The sequence below is a fragment of the Sorex fumeus genome, unplaced genomic scaffold (assembly GCF_029834395.1).
Source record: "Sorex fumeus unplaced genomic scaffold, SorFum_2.1 ptg000002l, whole genome shotgun sequence".
NCBI lineage: Eukaryota > Metazoa > Chordata > Mammalia > Eulipotyphla > Soricidae > Sorex > Sorex fumeus.
The window spans coordinates 44,667,608-44,689,065 of NW_026606059.1; positions in this window are offsets into that span (position 1 = coordinate 44,667,608).

The following is a 21,458-nucleotide window of genomic DNA, read 5'->3' on the forward strand; positions in this document are numbered from 1 at the left end:
GGGAGACTTGAGCATGATAACTCCAAAATGGTGCTGTCCTGACAACTTGAAGAATATAAGAAATTTTGGTAACTAAGAAAAGTAGAGGTGCAGCTGTAGAAGTTGCAAAAGCTGAGGAAACTTGAAGAACTTCTAAAAGCAGTACAGCTTTGCTGTCACTTCGATTTCAGCCCAGTAGGACTGATTTCAGATTTTGACCCGCAGATCTGAAAGAAAAAACAAAGCAGTGCTGTTTTAAGCCACCGAGGTTATGGTGATTTGTTACAGCAGCCAGAGGAAACTAATACACATGTTTTATCCAACAACACAGCCAGGAAAAAGAAGAAATGGATCTTAAATCCAAATCTTGGACTCTAAATATAATACTACTTATATAAGCAACTTGATGCTTCTAAGATTTCTACAGAGCCTCTTCCTTCTCAAAGGATTTCAAAGGGTTGACTGTACATCATATTTCTTGAACTTCTAATAAAATGTAGGGTCCATGGCCCTAAGATTAAAGAAGGGTCCTACAATTCACTGTTTTAAAATAGGTTCATTTGATGCAAGTTCCATGACCCAGTTGAGTAATCACTGCTCTAGAACTTTCAATTTTAAAATACATTTTATAAATATCCTTTTAAGTATTCTTTATGAATATTTTATTTATTCATTTTTTCTTCCACACTCTGCCCTCTGAGATTGCTCAAAGCAATCTGGTGGTTCAAAGTGAGGGTGTGCGTGTGTGGTGCTATTTGCACATTGGTGTCAGTGAAGATCTCTAGAACTGCATCCTGTGTAGCATGGGGAGTAATTCGTGCTGTTAGGGATAAAACTAGGGTCAAATGCATGCAAGTTATTTGCTTTAACTCCTGTGCTTTTTTTATGCTTCTATGTTGTTCACATTTTAATAGAGAGAAACTAAGAAGTCATTAATCACTTAATCACTTAACTTCCCGTTAGTCGTCGATTTGCTCGAGCGGGCACCAGTAACGTCTCCATTTGTCCCTGTCGTGTGCTAGTGTAGCCCAATGGAATCTGTTCGCTCTGGGAACATGAAGAGCCTCAAACCGATCGTTCATGATCTTGATGAAGAAGTCTGACCATCTGGTAGGTGGGTAGCCACGCGGTCTTTTGACATCCCGTGGAATCCAGTCGGTAACAGCTCTAGTCCAGCGGTCATCTTTAAATCTCATTACGTGACCAGCCCATCTGATTTTTGACACCTTGGCAAACGAGACAGCGTCCCTGATTCTTGATCGTCGACAGATGTCGGAACTCCGGATTCTTTCTCTCATTTGAGTGAAACGTGATATTCCAAGCATAGCTCTTTCAATTCCTCTTTGGGTGACCCAAATAGCATTCTCATCCTGTTTACGTAGGGCCCAGGTCTCTGAGGCATATGTTAATGCAGGAAGAACAGTGGAATCAAAGAGATGTGCCCCGAGCCGGAGGTTCTTCGTCCTCTTAGCTATTTCTTCGACGTTCTTGAAGGTGTTCCAAGCCACTCTCTTCCTCCTGCGCAGCTCGGGTGCCAGGTCATTTGTCATGTTGACTTCTCGACCTAGGTACACATAGCTGTTGCATTCGGGGATGGTCATTCCATTGAGAGCGAATGGGGCATCAGGAACGAGGCTGTTTCTCATAAACATTGTCTTCGTAAGATTCAGCTGTAGTCCTACCTTTCCACACTCGCGGTCAAAGTCGGCCAGCATTTGTGCCGCTTGGCTGATGTTTGGTGTTATTAAAACAATATCATCAGCAAAGCGGAGGTGGTGCAGTTGCCGACCATCTATCTTCATTCCCATTCCTTCCCATTCCAGTCGTTGCATGATGTTCTCGAGGGTGGCACTGAAGAGTTTTGGTGAAATGGTATCACCCTGCTGAACCCCTCTCTTGACATCAATGTTTACTTCTTTGTAGAATGGTGAGATCCTGGTAGTGAATGCGCAATACAGCTCACAGAGGATCTTGATGTATTGGGCTTGAATGCCCTGATTGGCTAGGGCTTCAATGACCGCTTCCATCTCAACAGAATCAAAGGCCTTCTTTAAATCAATGAACGTTAAACAGAGCGGCATCTTGAACTCCCGAGAAACCTCAATGAGCTTGGTTATCATGTGGATATGGTCGATGGTGCTGAATCCTTTGCGGAACCCGGCTTGCTCGCATGGTTGTTCTTCATCTAGTGTTCTGCCAATCCTATTTAGGATGACTCGAGTAAACAACTTGTAGATGACAGACAATAGGCAGATGGGGCGATAGTTGCCAACAGCTGAACAGCACCCGGCCAAACAGCACCCGGCCCAGACAAGGTCAGAACTGAACACCTGAAGAACCTGCCGTCAGTACTCATCAATACACTGGCTCGGCTCTTCACACACTACCTGTCTGAATGCAAGGTTCCGTCCCAATGGAAAACCAGCAGGACCGTACTACTGTTCAAGAAGGGAGACATCCATAACATTGGCAAGAAGTCATTACCATCTTTTTTTTTTTGAACACGTGAACACTTGAAGGGATCATGGAAAGAGTTCAGTGTGGAACACATATGTCTAATGCCATCCTTACCTTCACACCACTCTTGGGATGAAAGTAGTCTTATCTGTCAATTGCTATTGAAGAAATGGAGGTCCATTCAAAAAACCTTGTGATTAAAAGTTCTCTCCTTGAACAGCTAAATATTCAGTGACTCTATGGAGTCTCATTAGGGCTCAACCAAGGGTATCTCCTCAAGAGAAAGTTTTAGCAGGAATCCTGCTTTCAGTCAGCTGACCCAGAATCTCCTACAAATATATCTTATTATATTTTATTTCGTACACTCCTCAGTCACCATCATCCACTAGGAAATTTTTGATTGATATGTTCTAGTTTCAACAAAGATCTTGTTAGATTAATTAGCAAGATTTATCCTTCCCTCTTAGTAATTTGCCACTTACAAATTTTTCCTCCCAATCCAACCTCTCCCAGGCCTATAAATGATCAGTTATACTATCCCTATACCTGATCAACTATACAATCCTTACCTTTCCCAATTATATTCCAAGATGAGCTCAGTCTCTCTCCTACTGCAAAATCCCATTGCCATAACTATAACTTTTGTAATGGTTTTGATTAAAGTCAGCCTTATCATTTAAACTATTTTGTAAATAAATTTTAGTTTGAAATTTCCTGAAATTGCTGTAATAGAGTCCCACAAACTGTGTGGAATAAAATAGCACAAATTGATTATCTTATAGTTTTAAAAACAACAGGTGTTTTTGTTTTGTTTTGTTTTAAAAGCAAAGGTTTTCCAGATTTCAGCAGGGATATATATCCACTGAAATCAGGAAGGGAAAAGCCCACTTTGTCTCTCTGGATCCTGGTCCTTGTCATACTTTGGTTGGAAGATGAATCACTTCAATTTCTACTTCTACATGGCTGCTATAGTATGATCTCATCTTAATTTAAAGACAATTACATTTGCAACCACCTTATTCCAAGTAAGGTTATTCTGAAGATATGAAGTCAACTTCGTATCTTTAGGTGGACACAATTTAACCTACAACACTTGATAGTCATTTAACTTCTAAATGTCAGTGAATGTCTCAAAACTCCAATCTGGCTACTTTTCCTTGACTTGACTAGGTAGAGACTGCCACAGGAATGTGTATGAACAAAATTCATGGCTTTTATAAGTCATACAAGCACAGTCTTTGGCACCTGTAATTCTTGGTTCCTATTTTGGATCACTAATATGCTCCACTGAGCTCAAGTAAGTGTTTACATATTCAACTCTTTTATTTTCTTTCCAAAAGGTTCAGACACTTAGTTCTTATTCCATTCAGCATAAGATTATATAAAAGAGGAAGCTTTTCATAGAAACGCATCTGTTTCTATATGAGAACTATGATGTCTACTGCTCTTTCTCATAGTCTCTGCTCTGAATTGTTCTTATATTTGATCACTAATTTTTCTTATTGATTTGTGATTTTTTTCTAAATTAACCTCATCATGAGAATTATGGATATTTCTCCTAATATCTCACACATTACTTTAGTTATTTTGTAGTATTCATCATGAAAAAAATCTTAATTTTGTTTTTATATGTTCTTTCCTCCTTCACAATTACTATATTTATTTATTTACTCATAGCGGGTAGGGTGTTCGCCTTACAAGCGGCCAACATGGCTGACCCGAGTTCGATTCCTCCGCCCCTCTCGGAGAGCCCGGCAAGCTACCGAGAGTATTCAATATGCCAAACACAGTAACAACAATGTCTCCAATGGAGACGTTTCTGGGCCCGCTTGAGCAAATCGACGATCAACAGGAGAGCCTTTACCTTTACCTTTACTTTACCTTTACCTTTACCTTTACCTTTACCTTTACCTTTACCTTTTAATAAGATTTTAAAATACCATTTGACAAATCTATACAAATACACAAATATGCATATTTATGTGTGCACACGTATGCGTGTATGTGTGAAAGGGAGAGAGAGAAAAAAGAGAGAGAGAAGGAAAAGAGAGAGAAAGGGAGGGAGAAAGAGAGAGAGTGTGCATGTTTTCATTATGACACATAATTATCTCAATCCAGAAGGTGGTATTTAAATCTCATAAGATTTTGTTGACTCCCATATTGGTGAAACCATGTAAAATTAGACATCTAGAACATGATATTGCATCTTGAGCTTCAGGCTTATCAAAGAAGTAGGTGCAGTGTTGAATGGGCTGATTTGGATTTAAAAACATAATGTACACTATTCTTCCAATTTTGTCTCCCAAAGAGGATTGAAAGAGCTATGCTTGGAATATCACATTTCACTCAAATGAGAGAAAGAATCCGGAGTTCCGACCACCGCCGACGATCAAGAATCAGGGACGCTGTCTCGTTTGCCAAGGTGTCAAAAATCAGATGGGCTGGTCACGTAATGAGATTTAAAGACGACCGCTGGACTAGAGCTGTTACCGACTGGATTCCACGGGATGTCAAAAGACCGCGTGGCTGCCCACCTACCAGATGGTCAGACTTCTTCATCAAGATCATGAACGATCGGTTTGAGGCTCTTCATGTTCCCAGAGCGAACAAATGCCATTGGGCTACACTAGCACGCGACAGGGATAAATGGACGTTACTGGCGCCCGCTGGAGCAAATTGACAATTAATGGGAAGTCAAGTGATCAAGTTATCAATGTACACTATTAAGAGTATTATACCAACCATTTATAGGATGATTAGAAAGTTTATCAGTTTTAATTGGAATTAGAAGAAAATAGAACACTCTGTAATGGACTTCGGCTTCAGTAAAAGCTGCTCTATCATGGACTTTGTGACCAAGCAGATTTTATGATGACATATATAGGAAAACATATAATAAAGTTGTTTGAAGTGCCTGGTAATTTCAATAGGAGAACTGCATTAGATTTCTGAATTAAAATTATATTCTTCTCAAAACGTAGTTTCTGACATATGACCAGTTCTTATTAAAGTTTGATATAGGTTATGGGGTGACTATGTAATTGGGACTTCACATCAAGATCTGGATGTTTTCAGATTTATCAGGTCATATAATTGTATAAGAAAATAATACGTCATAGGATAAAAGTGGTCCATGCAAGATTAGCTCCAGGCTTATCTACATAGCAGAGGTTAAACTACATGTTCAGATCTTCTATTACTAATGTAGCTTGCAGTGGAACCTCTCCCACTACTCACTCTTATAGTTCTTAAAGGGTTCCCTAAAGCAAATTACAGAGAAGAGAAATCATCCTTATTATTTGATGGTTCATCTCAGTTTGGTGTATACTGATTACAGTTTGCTTGTATACTCCAATTGTATCAGGAATATAAACAAAAGACCATGGTGGGAAAAAAAAACCCTCAGCTCAGAACCTTAAGTAGACTTGATAATAAACTTTGTGAAAAGGAAAGGATGCATTCAATGCTGAATTAATCCAATCATTTTTTAGACAAAAAAGGAATGTGATCAAGATAGGAGATAGATAAGTCTAAGGAAGAAGCATTTGGATATACCGTACAGGAATTCATAAGAAAAGAATTGGTCCTGATGATCCTATATCCATACCTGCAAGAAAATTCCTCTGTGTGTGTTTAATTTTATTAAAAACTGTGATTTACAAAGTTATAGATGAGTTTTAGGCATATAATATTTCAGCATCAATCCCACGACCCTTGTCAACTTCCTCAACCAGTGTTCCATATTCCCTCCTAAACCTTAACCCCTACCCCATTCCTACCTGTCAACTTGACAGGCACATTACAAAGTTTTAGTGGTCCTGCAATAAAACTTCTTAGGCTTTTGTCTAAAGTTCAATAACTCCCGAAACTTCTGAATCAGTAGTTTTATTTTCAGGAGAAGTATATTTCTGCTTGACAACACATGAAGTGCTTTAAACTTAAGGTTTTGGTTGTTGCCTATTTATATTCAGCACAGTTTGCTGGTATACCAGGAGACCGAAAAAAATGGAGTTGTTACTTCCAGGAATTAAAGACATCTGGGGCTACTGTTTCTAAGGGAAACAGAAAAAAGTACAGAACCCAGCAGATCCACTTGGTGAAACCACTGCCTCAGGGTGCTTTCATATCCGCAGGAAATGGAGTGAGTATTTCACAGCTATTGACAAGGCATTGAAATTAGGGTCTCAGATACTCAATGGTGGAACTTTGAATTTCCCCATTAGGAAAGCAACTAACAAAATTATTGTCCAAGGCTAAATACAATCTCATATAAATTGTGCAGAAGAGGGATTAGAATACCTAAAACCATCTTGTAGAGGAAAGCCCAATTTAGTGAGAGAGAATCTGAGTGGTGCAGAGAGTACTGTATTCTGGGGACTACCTTATATCCTTCTAATGCAAGGATGATCTGAATCTTTATGGCAAACACTCTACACTCAAAACCTTTCTCCTCTCACAATTATATCTATCTGGGAAACTTCTCTTGTTGTAGGAGCATACCAGGCTCAAGCTGACTGTAAATACCTGAGATTTAATGAGCCTCCTCCAACCCCTACCCAGGAATAATCATTTAGTAACTAACAAGACAAGTCAATGAGATGGGCTCTGTGGAGTCTCTCAAAGGGTCTCCAAGACTGACCACCAGAAACCAGCAGCAGTAATTCACTCAATTATACACATTTTATTGCCTTTCCTTCATGCTTATTTTCAGATTTTATCACTGTATATCCCAGATATAAAAGTATATCTTAGGATATAGTTTTAGGGTAATCTCACCCCCATATTATTAGTTAATAGACAATAAACACTAGTTTTTCCTCCTATACATGCCAGACACACTTATTCTAGCTAATTTATAATTTAGAAAGACAAGTTGATTACATTTCAGATGCTACCAAATTCTAAACCATTATGAATATTGTGGCTAAAAGAACAGAAAAGAATGCAAGCTTCTGGAAACAAATGTGATGAGATTTAATATAGATAAATATAAGATAATGCACTTAGAAAAAATCATAATCAGCATTAATTTAAAGTAGGAGCCTACAAATTGTGAAACAATCATATGAACAAAAAGCTGGGATAATATTGTGTAATAAATTATTAATCAAGAATGTGCTGCTTATTAGAAAACTAAAGCCCATCATCTCCAAAGTATATGAAATATGATCAGGCACACTCATACCATTCCAGGATCATTCCTAAGGGAGAGCTAGAAATCAAGCTGAGATAGAGCAGAAAAGTAAAGTTAAGAATGAGACGAGTGTTCAGATTAAAAAACTGTGGAAATAGTTCAAAGTCTGACACCACATCAGAAGGAACTTGGCTTTCAGCCAAGCAGTGGATGTAAAGGCAGAAAACACATGGTATTGGTGGTAGAAACCTTAAATCGAAGGTGTCAGATTCATACTGGATATCTTAGTCATTGAATATATAAGTAACAACGAATCCCATTGAGACGCAGACCTTTTTACTGTGAAAATCTTCCAGGTCCGCTCTTACGGTGTGTTACATAAGGAAGTCAACAGGCAGAAAACTTGGATAATGTCTGGAGCTGGTACTTCCTTACCTCAATTGAAATTCTGTTTGGCTGCAAGTGAAAGAAAACTGGACATAGTGGGTTATTTATGTATATTACGCTTTCTACCTAACAAGACATATGGAGGTTATCCAAATGAAGGTCTTGTTTTAGTCTTTTCATTGTGCCCACAAGATTGATGTCTCAGTATTTGTCAATGTGTTCTTGTTTGAGTCAGCTAGAAGGATTTGGAAGGCGAGGAAAACAACACTGCCATATGTTTGTCTTTCATCAAAAGGAAAGAATATACTTGTTTGAAATAATTATATATGAGAGAAGCACATCAATGCATGCTAGAGCAATATGTAGCAATTACTTTTACCCACTTGCATGATCTATGATATTTCTTCTTTCTTTAGTAATAAAAGCCCAATTTTGTTCAGCTGCAAAGTGATTAGTTAATCTGGGGTACTCATATTTTTCCCCATCACTTATTAGAGCTAGGTGTGGCCAGGTAACAGGTTTAGATTTATGAAAATTAATCAGAAATTTTCTGAAAATGTACATATTTAATCTAAAAGATTAAAATGCATATAAAATCATTGTGCGCACTGACTCCTTCTACTTGGTTGGAATGGTGGCAATCAATTTGCAATTATGAAGGAGAGAGAGAGAGAGGAGTGATGAGATCTCCATCTTGAAATTTAAACCTCAAAATGTTGGAGGTACAGAGTAAAAACTTGATAAGTATATGTTGAATATCTAAATTCTTAAGTCCTCCATTCTTGGTTCAGCCTGTCTCAAATTCCAGATTTTAAGATCTGCTTTGCCTCTCCACAGATGTAAATTCTTCAGATTTTTATACATTGAAGAGTGGACTTTGTCATCTCTTAAAGTGGATTTGAAAACTTATTTAAAATCAGATAGTTAATATTTTACTGTCACATCTTCAGGCTTTCTCCATTCATTGCAGACTTTTAAAGACCTTTATTATTATTATGGTTCTTTCACCAGTAATTAATTTTTATAGCACAAATTGTGTTTACACATGATAAAGGACAATACTACTGGATAGACATTTTATAAAAGTGGGAACTTGTTTTCAGAATCAACAGAATCAGAGGATATGAACTCTTATAAAATACAGTAGCCACATAAATAATGAGATTATACCAAATATCATGGATATAACAATTAATAGTATTGAGCTAGAATTTGTGTAATGATAATTGTAGCACTGTCCTCCCGTCGTTCATCGATTTGCTCAAGCGCATATATCAAAGTTGATTAGAGGTTAGGTCTTAAAAGCTTTCAGCCTGAGCCAGAAAAATCCCAACCTATGTCAGATTCTTGGTACTACATGTGCTCCCCTGAGCACTGTCAGGAGGAGTGATTTCTGAACACAAAACCAGGAGTTGACCTTGAGTACCAGTTGTTGTAGCCCATAAACAAAAAGTATATTAAATAAATGAAAGCTCTCAGCCTATAAAGCTGTTTTAACAGTATGTGTGATGATAGTACTAAGAATTACTGTGGAAATAATTTCTTAATAGATGTGAATATTGTATTTCTGAGATTAATATTATATGCCAATCTGAAATATACCTCAGTTAAAGATAAAAGATCTTGCAATGGTGGTTTGAGACTCCTTGGGAATATCATTCAGTCTGGTCCTAAATAACAAATCAGTGAGGTATACCTCCCTCCCAAAAGGCACAAGGGTCTGCAGCTGCTTGTGAGAATCTGTCCTAAGACATAAAGTCTTGGTCAGTGGAAGACAGGAGTAATTCTGTGATTCCCCAGCTGGGCTTCTGTTAGATTTCTTTCTGAGTCATACCGAATCAGAGCAGCTCTGTAAGAAAGTGCTATAAGAGTGCTTTCATTAAAGTCCTGCAAACCATTAAGACAGAAACTGTGTTGCCATGACACCCTCTTTAAGGGTTTAATCCTGGGGGATGGGGTAGGGTATTATTTTCTTCTTACAATAGAAAAGAAAGCAGCTTAGCTATTTCAAAGGATCTAGTCTGCTGCTGAGCTGGAGATAGTGGAACCTGGAGGGCATGACTCTTTCCAGTTGCCGAAGTGCTTGGTGACCAGAAAGCATCTGGGAAGATTACTGAGGGTTGGGAGAGGTGGAGGGAATATTATGAGTTTTTCTCTGAGAATTTTGGGGATAATTGCTAAAAGTGAAATTTTGCATAAGCAGGTAGCAAGAAGAGTGGGTGTTACTTGCACTGTTCATAATCTAGTGAAGGACAGAACAGTTACAGGAGTTTGTGCATATATGCATATGAGTCTCTCCTATGCACATTTCTAATGGGAATCTGCACTGTTGAAATAAAAAGACTGTGTCTCTTTTCTGTATTTTCTAAATGTTCTGTAATAATTGTGTATTACTTTGATTTTAAGATAAATCAATGGTCTCACAAGAGAAACATTGGTATCAAACGCAGTTTATTACGGAACTATACTATCTTATGTTATGAAAGCAAAACACTGACCTTGGATCAAAAAGATAGTTCAAAGATATGGAACCCATGCCTTGTATGTGTGGGGTCCTGTGTTCTATCTATGTCACTGCATAACCACCAGAACACCACTGGTGTTTAGCCATGGCAGTTACCCATTACAACTGGGCCTAAACACCCCTGAATTGATGGGCCCAGAATTGAATCCCAGACCTGCACTGCCAGGTCAAGTCTCCATGTACCTTTGATCAGTATTGGGAAGACACCATTCCCCAAAAGTCCTAATAAGTTGTTTTGAATGGATTGTCACTTGAAAACTTGAAAAATTCTGAGTTAAGCTAAGTTTTGTCCCATGTAATCTCCTATTGAACTATATCTTGTTTGAGGAAATAATTTTATTGATAATAATAGTAATATGATAATATCTCTTTAAAAATATATAATGTGATGTATAATATGTAGTAAAATAATAAAAAAATTGTGTCTATGTACACTTGTTCAGAGTGCATGGAATTCATCACACAGAGTACCTCATTTGTTTATTATGTCAACTCTCTTATGGGAGTAAACACATTCATCATATGAGAAGACTAGCTTAGAGGGCAGATCATATGTCTAAGATCACTTTTTCTAAGCTTGTGTCAGAGCCAAGGCACAGTCAGGATGTTAAACTCCTTGCTTGGGCCTCTTTGACCAAATTAAAAACAATGTAATATAACTCTCTTGGTTTACAGTTATTAATAGTTTAATTCTAGGCATATAATATTTCAACACCAATCCCACTACCAGGGTCAACTTACCTCTATCAGAGTTCCCATACTGTACCCCACCCTGCCATCTCACCTTCATCCTGCTGCTTGACAACCACTAAGCTTGGTGATTGTAGTTTAGATATCTTTGTCCCAATTTTTAAATGCTAATTGAAAGTACAGATTGGATAAGGGCTGGAGACATAGCACAACAGGTATGGCAATTGCTTTGCCTATGGCAAATCTGAGTTCAGAATTGTACCCCATATGATCCCTGGAGACTTCCAGGAGTGATCCCTGAGAATAGAACTAGAAGTAACATAAAAGAAATAGGTGGACTGTTCAGATGAATTATTTATGTTATATTACACTAGTTTCTTTCTCTGTCATCCACTCTAGTTCATTTTCATTAAAGTCAGAAGGCATCAAGAAACATGGCAGACCCATTCCTCATGACTAAAAATAATTTTATCTCAAGTACTGCAAGCCAGTTCTTGCCACTTACTCCTTGGGCGAGTTGTTAACTTCTTTAAGTCTTAATTTATTTATCTGGACATTGGGGTTGATTCTAATCACTCTGCTAAGTTTAGGAGATCATGAAAATTGTTATGGGAAATCTCAAGATCCTAGAATTTACATAGACCCCACTCTCATGTCTCCTTAGTACAGAATTATTCAGCCCTTTCTTTTCACTTTTCCAACCATTTTTTTCTTACTCAGCCACAGATTTCCCATATTTCTTTAATATTTGCTTCCCATAGCTAGCATAGTACTTGGTATAGCAGGTCACCATTCATTTAGAAAGCAACCATAACTGTGGACAATTGTTAGACCTGGACAATGCTTTAATTAATTTATTGAATAGTGACTTGAAATCCTGGAGGGCTACTTGTATTCATCATCATCTATCAGTTTTGTGGTAGGAATAAAAAAAACATTCAAAGGGGTTCTTCTGATGGTTTGATAACTTTTGATGAGATTCATATGGATGATGGCATCTACAGGAAAAGTTATTCATCCTACACATTTTTTTATGAAGAAATCATTTCTGGTACTACATGTAGAATTTTGTAGTTAGGTGAATCAAAGATAATGCATTAATCTGTGGAAGTTTTGGGGAATCACAAAAAGGGATAGCTCTTCTGGTGCATGTACTAGTGAAGATCTAAAAATTACAGAAGATATTACTCAGATACTACTTCTTGAGAAACGGGAATCACATTAAAGGAGAAAATAGAATTCTTTAGGCAATACTCAGTGATGTAGGTGTAGGGTTCTGAAGTCAGAGTGTCTTGCAATAGTGCTGTTCTATTTCTTTTCCTCCTTCATCATTACCTTCTCCAATATTCATAAATTTCTTTGGTAGCATGGTAGCACTGTCCTCCCATTGTTCATCAATTTGCTTGAGTGGGCCCAGAAACGTCTCCATTGTGAGACTTGTTACAGTGTTTGGCATATCGAATACGTCACCGGTAGCTTGCCAGGCTTTGCCCTGTGGGCGAGATACTCTTGGTAGCTTGTCGGCTCTCTGAGAGGGATGGAGAAATCAAACCTTTGTTAGTAGTTAAAATAACCACATCATTTCCTGCTCATGAAGCTAAGTTCTAGTAAAAGTATATACAATTTGCATTAATTTCAGATAAAGATACTTGTCGTGAAGGAAGCAGAATAGGGAATGGGCATAGAGAGTAGCCATAATATCCCATGGGATTTCATTCATTGAATGGTCAGGAAACAATACTTTGAACTGAAAATGGAATGATGAGAAGTGAACAATGCACATGCACTGAAAAAAAGCATTTTAGATAAATTAAGCAGCAGATATAAAGACTCAGATGTAGGGATAAGTAAGTAGGGTATGTTTGGACAATAGCAAGGACATCACTGGCGTGAGAACAGATGAAACTGATGGGAGAATAATCAGAGAAAAATGAAAAGAAATCCTAATGAGCTAGGGAGTATATACAGGACTAGTTAATTAATTCACAGGGAACATTGTTAACTTCAGATTACTAGCTTAAAAATTACCCAAGAATTCCAAGACTGTGATTATTAGGATAGAAACCTATCATAAGGTCTTCTGTGTATGATTACTTAGGTCACCCTTTTGTGTAGTACCTGGAAAGCTACTATATGCTACTAAAACTGAGAAGCTGTGGAAGCTTTGAAATCAAGTGGTTCAATGAATGATTTCCTTTGAATGACTGAATATTCTGGAGGGGCTAGGGCAGAGGTGGTTCTGGAAAGAGGAGAGTGGATTTAGAATCCTACCCTCATTAAAGGAAAGGGGGTTTAAAATAGGATTTGATAGTGCAAAGATCACACACATAATCTTTTGGAAGAAAAACACTTCAAGATTTCCTGGTTTATTATATGGAGTTTTAAGGAAAGAAACTGAGGTCATTTTCTAAAGCTCTGATCTAAGCTACAGAATTCTGATTCCGATGCCAATTACTGCAATAGGAAAGACTAAAGAAGGAACAGCTTGTGAGGGAAAACAAGTTTTATGGGAAGTAACATAAAATCCCAGAAGTTTATTAGCCATCCAAGTGGGGATGGCAAGTGGGTAATGTTAAGCAGAGGGAAGAAGTAAGAACAAGAGACGTACTTTGCTATAGGCTATAGAAAGTATAAAAATTCACTATCTAATAAAGAATGTTAGACTACACATTGATAATCACCACATACATCCAAAGCTATACTGTGATCCCCAGAAATACCATATATGCTCCTTGGACACATTTGTTTTTCCTTTTCATACCTGTAGGACAAGACTAATCATACATTTTCCTAGGCTGCCGTAGAGAGTAAAATTATAATATAGGTAGTGAAGAATGTAATGCCAGGCAAGTTGAAAGCATTACATCAATAGTCACTATTAGTAACGGGTCAAATAAGTTTACCTCACAGATTAGACTGGTTCTGAAAATAGTATGCTTATATGGAAATTTAGTATTCAAATGGTAACAAATCAGCTCTGTAGGTAGGCAGGAAGTATTCATAACTCCCAACTCCTTTCAGTGAATGTCAGAGATTTTTTTCTTCCTTCAAAGAGTAGTTTAAAGGGTCAGACACTGCATAAAATTTTCTCTTTATTTTTCTTTCTCTTTCACACATTGCTGTAGAATACCTCTGCTGAAGTCACTTAATTTTCTTTGTATATAGCCTTTTAAGGTCCTGGCTAAGATGTAGACCATCTGGTACATAAAAGTTAGGCAAAATAGATACAGATGTTTATTTTATAAAGCTGTATACCTGAAAAGCCTATATAATGTCATAATCTGATGTTACTTCAATTTTAAAAAATAAAATGATAGTTTAAAATGAGATAACTTGATTTTGAATGCAGAAGTTACAAGATAGCTAGAAATATGCGGTTTTATGTGGAGGCACAAATTATATCTAAAATCTGAAATCTGAGGTTAGACAAAAGACTTTATGAAGCAGAGGAGGACAAATATGGCTTCTTGGAGGAAGCTGTAGATATCTGATATCTGCTAACGGGGGGCTTTGTTACCCCAGTGTTCTCCCAGTGGTCAGTCTCTGACAGCCAGACATACAACCATCTGTTTATCTTCCTCAGTTCCTCAGGTGGTGAAATTATGGAGTATTAAAGGGCAAACCATAATTCAGAAAAACCTTTCATCCAAACACTTTCTTCATAAATTATTAAAAATTAAGAGAAATAAAATACAACATGAAAGGCACCTCTAATTGGTTCTCTCTCACTTTTGAAGTGAGCAGAATCTAAAAATTGTGCACATCCTTTCAAAGTCCACTGTTGTTTGGCTATACATATATAGGTCAGTAAGCAATCCATAATTTCTATCATTTATGCTAAAGCATCTATATATTCTATGATTTTCATACATAGGAATCTTTTAACAACTCATTTTTCATTCAACATTGTTGATAAATAAATAATTTTAATTTTCAAGATTCCTATTTCATAATGATTTCTTACTCATTCTCCACTGATGGAGCAATAGGTCATTATTTTATTTTTCTACTTATCGTTGCAGACTTGTCTGACCTCTTTAGGAATGACTTTTTGCTAGGTACAGCACCCAGAGTCTCCCCAGGGCAGTTGGCCAGTGGACATGCAAGAGAGTAGAACCCAGTATCTACAACATCACCAGACATTATCTCATTGTTTTCATAAATCACTTTTCTTTCTTTCTTTCTTTCTTTCTTTCTTTCTTTCTTTCTTTCTTTCTTTCTTTCTTTCTTTCATCTTTCTTTCTATTTTTCTTACTTTCTTTTTGTGTCATACCCAGTGATGCTCAGGGGTTACTCCTGGCTATGAACTCAGGAATTATTCCTTGCGGTGCATGGGGGACCATATGGGATGCCAGTGATCAAATCCAGGGCAGCTGCGTGCAAGGTAGATGCCCTACTCCCTATACTATCTCTCCGCCCCCCCCCATAAATCATTTCTTAAGTTGTGAAAGTTTCAGTTTCTTCACAATTTCACAAATAATCACCTACCTAGAATTTACAGTGAGAAATATATCTTTGTGTTGTCTTAATTTTATTTTACTGATTTCTGATGGAAACAGCCTTCCTGCAGCTACCCTTTTGGCAAAGTCACCCTGGTTGGGTTTTTATTGTAAGTAGCCACATGTAATTCATAGCCAAGGAGTTCCTGGAGTCCAAAGGAGGGAATTGGGGAAGAGGAGGGAGTGTTGAACACCTGAAATTCCAGGTTTCACTGGTTTCACAATTTTGCCTGGGGAGGATAATGAGTATTTAAACTCAACATAATACTTGATTTTTCCAACTAACCTCAAAGTACCTTTTTTCTAATTTGAATTTGTTCTAATTTGGACACACTGAGTCTTACTTGTGCCTTCAGAGATTATGCTTGGAGAAACTGTCTGAGTTTGGGTATCTAGCTTTAGACATCTAGAGAGTCTGCCTTCACCTAGGAGAATTATTTATGTAATTCAATGCTGCAAATATTTATCAAGTTCCAACTATGAAAAACGTTCTGTTTTCAGCATCAAATAAAATTTATTCCCTTGGTGAAGCAATTAGCAAGTGATTAAGGAGAAAGAACAGACCCATCTTTCTCTTTAAAGGACTCATCTTTCATGAGTCACTGCCCATCTTTCTTTTTAAAGGAACCTCGAATCTCAGGAAATGACAGTTTCATACAGAAGTGACTTTAAACTTTCATCACCCAAGTCACCAGGAGAGGTTCCAGATTATGACGGCTTTTGTCCTGAGTATCTGTCTGCACTGGGGAGCCCCTCAGGTGCCATCCTGTTTCTTTGCACATCATCAGGAAAGTTCTTGCCATTAACTTATACCAGATTTGGATGTAAAAAAAACACAGATGGCATTGTGGATCCAGGCTAATTGCAGCATATTTATCTGATAAGTAATTCTCATTATGTACTCATCAAATGATTATGAAACAAGTGGTTGCTTCATCTTTGTGCCAGTCAAGTCTGGTTGGTAAAAATGGAAGAAATGAGAGAGAGAGAGAGAGAGAGAGAGAGAGAGAGAGAGAGAGAGAGAGAGAGAGAGAGAGAGAGCTGTTGAGCTAGGCGGTAGAAAGGTAAAGGCTAGACAGTATTAGGAGGTAGAAAGGTAGGAATACTTCTTGGCTTTTAGGAGGCTTCTGGACTGGGCTGATGTATGGCTCCAGGAAAGTCATCTCAGTTGGAGCATTGGAAGCTTCTCAAACTTCCAATGGCTTCCTCTTTCTTCAGTTAGAGAAACAGAAAAAGAGGTGCATGTCCAGTTTCAGAATTTCTTTCTACATTGCTCTTGACTTTTTGACATGACAGACTTCCTCAGACGGCATTTGTGATTGTACCTTTTTGCATTGTATGTGCTTTTATACTACTTTTGTTCACTCTTATGTGCCCTGGATTTTCCCTATATAGGACACAATAAAACCTAAATGTGAATAATATAGACTGAAATAGTTCATGAAGGTTTAGTCCCGGATCCACCACCTATCTACTATAGTTTCAACACTAATCACCTGATCCTGAAAATGCTCAGTTTGCACACTAGGAAAAGGAGAAAGGACTATGACACTTGTTCTCCATGGAACTCATGAGGTTGCAATGAGATGCTGCAAAAGGTCCCTTAGAACTGTGTCTGACTCCTCACAAGGTTTCTTCATCATGGCCACAGCCTTGTCAACATTTCCTAACTGCTTGCTTATTGCTTATCTTCTTAGTTGGCTCCTAAACTTCATGACAGCAGATTATACCAACACCTCACAATGAAAGATACTTCAAAGAATGAGTACATTGAAAGAAATCAACCTTGAGAAATAGAGACAACTTTACATTGGTGGGTAGATAAGGAATAACCAAAGATTTCCAAGAGAGGAAAATAGAGCATGTTAGGAGAAGTTACAGGGAACTTATCAAAACAAATTAAATGTTTTAATAATAAATCATATACTTGGAAAAAATAATAAAGAAATTAGGGTTTGGATACATAATACAGCAGATAGGATTCCTGACTTGCATGAGGCTGACTCAGTTTCAAAATACTGGCAACACATACTGTCCTCGAAGCCCCATCACGACAGATCCCTGAGCACAGATCCAGGAATAAGCCTGAGATCTTCCAGAAATAACTCCCAAACAAAATCAAATAATTAAAAGTAATTGGGGTAATTGGGGACAGGATATACCACAATGGTTAGAATTTAGACTGAGATCTTTGTAAGATTCACTCCAGCACCATATGGTCCTTTAGGCATCAATAGGTATAGCCCTTGAAGTTCCCCGAATGATGCCTGAGTGGCCTAGGTGGCCCTGGCACTGCAGAACCCAAAAAGCACAGAATTCTTGAACCCTTAAATCTTTTTATTGAGCCATAGGCCTCAAACAAAGGTGGAGCCCCTTAACGTCCAGTGAACCATTTTGTAGACCCCCACACACCCCAAGAAAGGAAAAAAATAGGAATAATGAAAAGAACATACAATTCTCTATAAATTCTTGGTAGCCAATGGTAGGTATAGGGTTAAATAAAGCATGGATTCTTTCCTTTTTTTTGTATTTATCTTTGTATGAGGAAACTGAGTCTTAAAGAAGTTGCACAACATGTTGCAGGGGTGAGAGCTGCAATCCCTATGGGATTGTTTCTGAAATCTATTTACTCATTTTACTTTTTTCTTCCATCAACATGTGTCAATATTGAGTGCTCTGATATTTTTCTTCGAGTTTCTCCATCCAGAAGGAGACAATACCAATATGAAATAGTCATAGGAAGAGTTGCACAGGTGCTGCTATTGGAACATGGAGGAGAGATCCTGTAATTTCTAAAGCCAAGAAGGAGCCGGACTCGTCCACTGATAAAAGAAGTGGGAAACAGCATGAAGAAATCTCAGACACATGCAGAAACACAAAAACTGACAGTGTTTGGGCACCTACAGCGTTCCTTTTTGTTCAATTTATCTCAATTTTTCCAAGTGTGTTGTACTTAACGCCACCTAAAACTGGAATATCTGCTGGCTTAGAGCCTGACCTTGTACTCTAACAGCCTAGTCATCCAACAAAGACGTTGGACAGTGACCAGCAGCAGAAGATGGAGTCAACATTTCAGATTCAGGGACGTGTTTCCTCTGTCATTCATTGTTTTGCATAATATTTTCTGTTTCATCTTATTTCAAGAGAGATTTAGCTTCTTTCTCCTCGTATCTCACCACATTAAGTGGGCCAGAATCTAAGCTTGGACAGCCACAAAAGAGGTAAAAAGTCAATTCAAAGTTGTCCTTTCTTTAACTATTTGTATGACCAACTTGACCAAGAGGTGCTTACCTCTAACATTGTTAAGTGTGGAACTTTGGTTTTGAACAGTGAGGGTATTACTTTCAATTCTTCTTCTTTCACTCACTTTCCATTCTGTGTCCCATCCAGTCATGCAGCTGTCAGTGAGTCACTCTGCATTGAGCTTCTTTTGAAACTAAAATGTTCTCCTGAGCCTGTGTCTGTATAAGACCAGATTTCTCCAGTGAGATGACCATCCTGTACTCCAAAGAGAGCTTTGGAGCCCACTTCAGGTTTTTATCTTCAGGTTTTAAGATCAGCTAATAAATTTAGAGATGCATTCATTCACTTATTTGCTTGATTAAATGTTTTATTGCTTCCATTTTCATTGTCTTAAATTTTGAACTTAACAATTATGTGGCAAAAATCATTTAAGTGATTTAGCTATTATTATGAATTAAGTTTTATGAAAGAATCTGATATTTAGAAGAGTTAAATAAGTTTCCAGAATGATGCAGCTCTTTGATTCAGAGCAAAGGTGGAATTTAAACTCTGGTTCTTGAGTCTCAAAACTTGTGCTATCTTTCATTAAAAGATGAATTTACAGTTAGAAGAGCAAGGACCACTTGCAGGTTAACAGATTCTTGTTATTATTTTAAAAGGGCAAAGGAATAGATATTAAAGTGGACTAACTTCTTTCACTCTTCACTTTCACATTAGGTAGAGTTCAGAGTCAACTAGTTCTTGTAAGCCTCTGACAATTTTTCGACCTTGTATATTGATTTAAGAAATCTCTGGAGTGCCTTGCTTCCCAAGGGCTCACACCACTTTTCTGAGTACACTGATACATGAAGAGGCTTTACCAGGCTGTGATATACTCACAGGCAGACCAAGAAACACAGAATAAATTATAGGCATTGGAGGGCGTGGGGACAGCTTTAAGGATAGGGAGGACCTGAGTACAACACTTTTCTGAAAGCCCCTGAAGAAATTAGGTTAGACACCCTGTCCCCTGTGTTCCCCCTTCATCCTCCTCTGGATTATAACCATGTGAAGTGATGTTTCTTGTTAGGGCAGAAAGAATTCTCATGGATAGTAAACAAAAAGTGTCTAGTGGCTATTACTAGAAGGGAACCTTTAGGGGACACCAGCATATCCAAGCTTCCAGGATATTTTTGTTTGTTTATTTGTTTTGGGCCACAACCAGAGATTCTAAGGAGTTGCTCCTAGTTTTGAACTCAGAAATTATCTCTGGAAGTGCTTGGGATACCATATAGAATGCTGAAGATTGAACTTGGGCCAACCAGTTGCAAGGCAAACACCTTACCTGCTCATAATCCAGGACCATTTTGAAGTTAAACTAGTCTCTAAACTCCACTGGCCTCTCTACTTTATCTCTGCACCTAGACTGCACACGGTTTTCTTGGTGACCTATGCACCCTCTCCTCAGTGCTTGTTGTAGGATGACCATTAAGTTGTAGGCTCATGCACAACTTCCTGTTCCCTCCTGCACTCAAGGGCAGAGCCATAACCACTGGGGTCTCATTCTTAAATAGAAAAGGAGTGTACGGATGAGAAGAGAAAAGTGAGAGCAAGGATAATCTTCCCATGTTGAACCCTGGGGATTGCCTTTGATATATCCTACAGAACTTGAAATTCACATCCTCATCTTGTTTTAGATTTTATTTTAATTTTTATAATTTATTTATTTATTGAATCACTGTGGGAAAAGTTACAAAGCTTTCAGGTTTAGGTCTCAGTCATGCAAATATCAAACACCTTTCCCTTTACCATTACTTATTTTTATCATGAAGAACCCCAATAAAACCCCACCCCCACCCCTCCCAATGCCTTCGAGGCAGATGAATTCTAGTTGACACTCTATCTGCTTTGATTAGATTCATTGTTGCAATAAAAGATGCACCACTATTATTTAGATTTTACCCCCTCCCCCCAAATCAGACATGCTGAGAAAGCATTGTGAAGTGATTCGCTTTCTACAGCTGGGTTCAAGAATTAAATGTTGGTTTTGGATTTCCGGTATTTTGCTAATTAACCCTGGAAGTATTTCTACTGAGAGTCAGATAATTAAGAGATTGGTTTCTGTGCTCTGGAATCGTGGCCGTGCTGGAGAGCTGCTCGTGGGGGGCAACTGGTGGCCTCGGTAGGGCGTGAAGGACGGACCGGAACGCCCCCCTTCCCATGAGGTTTTAGTCGCCCCCACACCCCCGGCTCATACCTGCTGTCCACAAGGCTCCCATGCGGCCGCCATCTTTCTTTCCAGAGGGAGGAGGGTGGAAGGGAGCAACACCCTTTCCCCTCCGGGCAGACAGGATGGCCTGGATTAACGCATAGTCCGTTCACTTTTCTGCTCCAAGCTGCTGGGTTCTGCATTAAGTCCTTGTGCTTCTGGGGCTGTGGCCGTGCTCCAAACTTAACTCTGATTTTCAGGGAGAAAGTTGGGTGATTTACTTCCCATTGATCACTTTGTATATACAGAGATGTCGCGTGGCTTACGTGGCCGCACAGTTTGGAGGAAAAGTCCTAG